Source organism: Rattus rattus, chromosome 3 (assembly GCF_011064425.1).
Source record: "Rattus rattus isolate New Zealand chromosome 3, Rrattus_CSIRO_v1, whole genome shotgun sequence".
Classification (NCBI taxonomy): Eukaryota; Metazoa; Chordata; class Mammalia; order Rodentia; family Muridae; genus Rattus; species Rattus rattus.
Window position 1 is genome coordinate 110,371,606 of NC_046156.1, and position 6,421 is coordinate 110,378,026.

Sequence of the window (6,421 nt, forward strand, 5' to 3'; positions counted from 1 at the left end):
TCCAAACAAATACATACAAACATTCATACATGCATACATATCAATTTGAAAATAAAATAGAACATTCCAAATAATAAAACTGGTCTATGATTGTTTTATATTTCAAATGTGTAGTACAGGCAATTTCATAAAAACCTAAAATTTAAAAATAACACATAAAAATGCTGAAAATTATTTTGGAAAATGTTCTTTACTTATTTCTATATGCGAATTTATTTAAATATACTCCTTATTTGGTATTTAAAAACACTGTGAATGAGTTATTCAACGAAAGGGAGAATTCTTTTTAATTTAAAAGTTAAAACCATTTAATTACTTTATTAATTATCTAATGAATTAATTACTTATTATTATTTCCTTATACAGTACTTATTTATCACAGTTTCCTCTCCCTCCATGTTTCCCAGTTCCAACGTCACCTCCCCTTTCCCTCTGATACACTCCTTCTCTAGTTCTCTTCAGAAAGGAGCAGGCCTCCCAAAGATATGAACTAAAAGCAGCACAGGACACTATAAGGCTGGGTGACATAATTCAGTAAGATGTAAAATGTGCCAGGAGAAGGCAAAAGAATAAGACACAATCCAACTACTTCCATTATTAGGATTCCACCAAAATACCAGAGATAACATATGCAGAGGACCTAACACAAACCCATGTAGGCTGCATGATTTCCACTTCAGTGTTGCTGAGGTCCATGAACATTGATTACTTGATTTTGTGGACTGTGTTCTCCTGGTGCTTTTAACACTTCTGGCTCCCCTCTTCCACTGGGTTCCCTGGGCTCCAAGAAGAGAGACCTGATTTGTTCTCTCTCTCTCTCTCTCTCTCTCTCTCTCTCTCTCTCTCTCTCTCTCTCTCTCTCTCTCTGTGTGTGTGTCTGTCTCTCTCCGTCTCTCTCTTTCTCTATCTCTCCCCCCCCATTGTTTAAATGTGGGTTTCTACATCTGCTCTCATCAGCTGCTAAAGAAAGTTTCTCTGATGAGGATTGGACTATGCAACAATTTATGATTGTATCAGAATACAATTAGGAATAATTATCAGAATATAACTAGGAATAATTTTGTTAGTTTTTTCTTTATATTTCTTTGTATTGTGCTCTGGACTATCTACCCTCCACTTTCTAGTCACCCAGGCTATAGTGGATTCTCTCTTGTTGCAAGGATCTCCAATTAGAACAGTCATTGTTTAACTATAATCATGAGATCTGTGCCTCAATTGCCTCAGCACATCTGGCAAGCAAGATAGAAGGTAGAAGTTTTTGTGATTAGGTTGGCGTGGTGGTTTGGATATGTGTGGCCCATAGGGTGTGGCACTGGTGGAAGGTATAGCTTTGTTTGAGGTAGTGTGTCACTGCATTCGTGGCCTTAAAGGCTTTCTTCCTAGCTGCTTTAAAGAGAGTATTCTCTTGGTCATATTTGGAACAAGATGTAGAACTCTTAGTTCTTTCTCCAATTCCATGACTACCTGACAATGTTCTGCTTTCTGCCTTGATGATAGTGGACTCAACTTCTGAACACATAAGTCAGCCCCAACTGTCCTTTATAAGAGTTGCATTGGTCATGATATCTCTTCATAGCAATGGAAACTGTAAGACAAAAGTTGATACCAGAGACTGGGATATTGCTGTGATAGGTCTGATCATGTTTTTGTTTGCAGGGATATAGATTTTGAGACTGTGTACTTGGAAAGTCATGGAATGCTATAAATGAGGCATAATGGAACACCCTAATAGGAATATGGAAGATTATGGAAGACATTATTGCTGAAGGTAATTTGAAGCCCAGAGATCATTCTAAAAATGTTTTATTGGAGAATTTGTCTGCCTTTTGCCCTTTTCTGAAGACTCTACCTGAGACTTAAATGGAAAGATTCATACTATTTTCACTGACAGTGGACGTCTCAAAAACCCAAGCATAGACTTTGTCCTCTGGTTACTCTCATGAAGAGAATTTTGAACAAGTATAGTAAGCTTAGGAATGAAACATACTAAATATATGGTCCAATTAATAAAAGGGCACCAGAAAGTGTAATGCAGCTAAATCCTGTTTTTGAGGAGATAAACAGATTGAGGAGATAACAGATAACAGTTGAGTTTATTGTTAATGGGTTTACCATTGAACCGGAATAGTTATGTTAGACATTATTTATTGTTTATTGTTTATTTGAACTTTTAATTTAGAATGAAGTACAACCTAGAAATGCAGGGTACGATCTTTTGATCTTGAAGAATACTGGTCATGCAAAGCTCAATTACATAAGAGTATATGCCTTTAACCCAAGAGACAGAATCAAGCACATCTCTGAGTTCAGAGAGATCGTGTTATAGGGCAAGTTCCAAATAAAGAAACACTTATATCCAGGCTTGGTCATACATACATTAGTCCCATCACACAGGAGACAGAGGCATGTGGATCTCTGAGTTCAAGTTCTTGTGTACTGAGCAAGTTCCAGGACAGTAAAATATAAAGAGTGAAGGAACTGGAAAACAGAAGGCTAGTGATAATGTGAGAGAACAAAAGGTCCATCTCTAGCAAGCAGCAGAACTAGGCAGCTTCAGTCATGTGGCTCTAACATTAGAGTCAAGATTAAAAGGGACTACTGAGACAACTGGTTAGCAGGAGCTAAAAAATTTGCAACAACTAAGAAAAGACCAGCATTACTGAGGTGAAATCTGCCAAGTGTTTTCTGAGACCACAAAGGAGCTGTGTTCCAAAAAGAATTGAAGTTGTACCTCATGATGCAGCTGGACTTAGTAATGTGTAAGGAGAACTGAAGCTGAAGCTGTGTGCGGTACTGTCTTCCTTATAAAAATCACAAAATCATGAGTTTTGAGTATTGTATCTAGATGTAGAGTTCTCTGTGTTTTTTTTTAATCCAAATTTTAACCCTAAATTTACCTAAGTGTTTTTTTCCCTTTTCTTTTCTTTTGGCCAAATTGAAATATATTTATAAGCGAGAAAGTAAAAGATAGAACACTGTAAAATCTCTGAGGTAATCTCATAGAACATGAAAAAAAGAAAAGAAAAACTCTACTTTTCACAATGAGGATATGTACATGCTTGTACATTGGCTAGTGTGCCAATAGTAGTAAGAAGGATAAGGAAGCAACTATCATGACTGCATAATTAGGAATGAAAGAAATCATCGTGCCTATGCAGAATATAATTTCATGAGAGCCTGAAAATATTGGTGAGCCCAATATTTTAGATACAGAGAACTTTGTAAATACAGATTATATAAACAAGACTTTTGTCTTTGCTAGTATTAAGGATAGGGCTATTTCTATAAATAATCTAGCATTTAATTATAATGTTACCAATCAATAAACAATGTGGAAAAACCCTTTTTACAGTAGTGTAAACATTGATTTCCTCATAGTCATGGTAATGATTTCTACACTTGATCTTAGCCAAAAGGCCGAGAAGCGATGGTAATGATTTCTAAAGAGAGAGTAATTATTTCTGGAAAGAAGCATGTAAATAGTTAAACAGTAAAATTCACAACTTTCCTACTAAGATCTCTCCTTTAAGAATTTGTAAATGGAAGAAGAGAAAAGTAGAGCTGAAAGGACACCTTGACATATCAAAGCTCATATTACTCATACGTGGTAAAATACAAATTGAGTTTGAGTTTTTTCAAATTCGAGGGTCCCTGATAAAAGTATATGGTGTTACCCTTTTAGCACCTGTGCCCAACCTTGTTTTAGCCATTGACCCATATTCTTTCACACTTTGAAAACATATAAAAGTATGTAATGCAATAAAATATTCAAATGATCTAAAACATCATTATGTCGTTTCACAATACCATTTGTGGATGGTTCAATTTACTCATATCAAGCAAACCATGAATTGTACAGTATATATGTGATATATAAAAATATAGATACATATATAGGTATATATATATATATAAACACACATAGATAGATATAGAGATAAACATATATGCTCACATAGTCACTAAGAGAATGGTCAATTTTATCCATTTCTGCTGCTGTGTCACATAGATTTATTTTAAATTACTAGTATTTTAGTGTTTTTAATTTTTCTTTTAATAAGAAATTTAAACAAGCAAAAATCTATGTATGATAGTTACATAATTTCTGTACTTGATTGTCAATAAGTAGCTGCCAAAACTCTAAGTCTCCATAGAGGTTAGAGTAAACCGCCAAATATGCTTGTTTCTGTTACTCCCAAATGTTTTAAAGCTATGGTCTCACCATCTCTCAGTTTATTATGCCTTTGTACCAGAATATTCTACATATGTAGAAAGTACTCATTTAGTATTTCTTAACCATTAGTTTTGAGAGCGTGAGGTCTTCTAACATACAATTCAATTGCACTTCTTTAATGATTTCCCTGTGGCGGAAAGGACCTCTTACCTACTTTACAGGTAACTCATATTCACTTCAAGCCCATTAGGTTAGGTATGTGCTCTATACTGTTATTTCCTGCTGTGATAAAAATGATGCACAGTGAATATATGCTTAAATTGTTGTGGACATTCAGATACCTCAAAGATAGATACGTTGTCAATTTTAAATGCAACTGACTGCTACTTTGTATATAAATTCATTTTTACATAAAAAATTGAGTGTCTTACTAAAACACATTTTAAATACCTCTTGATTTTTAATAATTAGCACTTTTTGGTTAATGAAACATTATATTATAAATAATGTCAGAAACATATGATGATTATTCTTGGTTGTCAACTTCACTGCATCTGGAATTAACTAAACCACAAGCTGTTGGATATAGTTTTGAGAGATTTTTTTTTTTTAATGAAATTATTTAAGGTAGAAATTCCCACTTTTAATCTAGATTTTAGGTGGTGTGGTCCTTTGAATATTCATGGGCCAGGGATTGGCACTATTAGGAGGTGTGGCCTTGTTGGAGGAAGTGTTTCACTGAGGGTATGGGCAAAAAGAACTTCCTTCTAGCTATATGAGGATGCCAGTCTTCTTCTGACTGCAATCAGATCAAGATGTAGAACTCTTGGGTCATTCTCCAGCAACATGTCTGCCCAGGATGCTGCCATACTTCCTGCCATGAGTATAATTGACTGAACCTCTGAACTTCATCCCCAATTGAATATTTTTCCTTATAATGGTTGTCTTGGTCATGGTACTTCTTCTCAGCAGAACACTAGGACAGGAAGGATGGTAGACCTTTAATCCACTTCGATTGAGGTAGTATTGTCTACATTTAATCTGGACCACAATTTCTGGTGGCAGCCTATATAAAGACATGGATGAAAGAAGCTCTTCACTCTTTTTTTTTTTTTTTTTTTTATTAACTTGAGTATTTCTTTATATACATTTCTAGTGTTATTCCCTTTCCCGGTTTCCGGGCAAACATCCCCCTCCCCCCTCCCCTTCCTTATGGGTGTTCCCCTCCCCACCCTCCCCCCATTGCTGCCCTCCCCCCAACAGTCTATTTCACTGGGGGTTCAGTCTTAGCAGGACCCAGGGCTTCCCCTTCCACTGGTGATCTTACTAGGATATTCATTGCTATCTATGAGGTCAGAGTCCAGGGTCAGTCCATGTATAGTCTTTAGGTAGGGGCTTAGTCCCTGGAAGCTCTGGTTGCTTGGCATTGTTGTACATATGGGGTCTCGAGCCCCTTCAAGCTCTTCCAGTTCTTTCTCTGATTCCTTCAACGGGGGTCTTCACTCTTTAACTGCTCAATGTCCGTTGTGTTGAGAGTAAATAGTATTAAAGGCAATTTCTTTTGAGATTTTTAATATACATTGAAAATGAAGTGAATAATCCAGGCATGTGTACTTAAGAACTATTTGATTCTTACCTTCAGTTGGAATGTACCTTAGTTGGACTAAGTAGACCAAAGCCTATGATCTTCCCTAATAAATCTCATATTAATACATATTATAAATCTATATGCATATGCATATTTACAGTTTTATGTAAATGTACATATTCTATATAATCTCTAGAGCATAGACTTTATATATTCTATATTTGTATTATATATGTTCTATAAGTATATATTCTATATATTCTCTCTATATATATACTATATATATATATGTATATTCTCTATATTCTTTTAGGTCAGTCCCTCTAGAGAGTCATAACCAATGCAAGATATTCCCAAGTACATCTATTATCAGTTGCACTTGAATTTGTAAACTTTGCATTATTCTTTTCTGTTTTCTTTATAATATAGAAGGTAAATAATATAGTTTAATTCAATTATTTTGAATTTTTTTATATTTACTTTTGTAGATTTGACTTTTCTTCTCTCAAGTACACATGTAACATGCCTGCTCTGGAAAAGAACCACATCCAAAGGCCTAGATCTCTGTGATCCAGCTGGAATCTGACAGGCCACATACCTTTAATAACTGGCTGGAATACAGACACAACCTTACTACAAACATTTAAGGTATAATTCCT

General features: G+C 35.1%; 1 pseudogene; it reads right to left on the reverse strand.

The window, feature by feature from the left end:
* Positions 1–3,248: 3,248 nt before the first annotated feature.
* Positions 3,249–3,429, reverse strand: LOC116897652 (annotated as a pseudogene).
* Between the last annotated feature and the right edge of the window lie 2,992 nt (positions 3,430–6,421).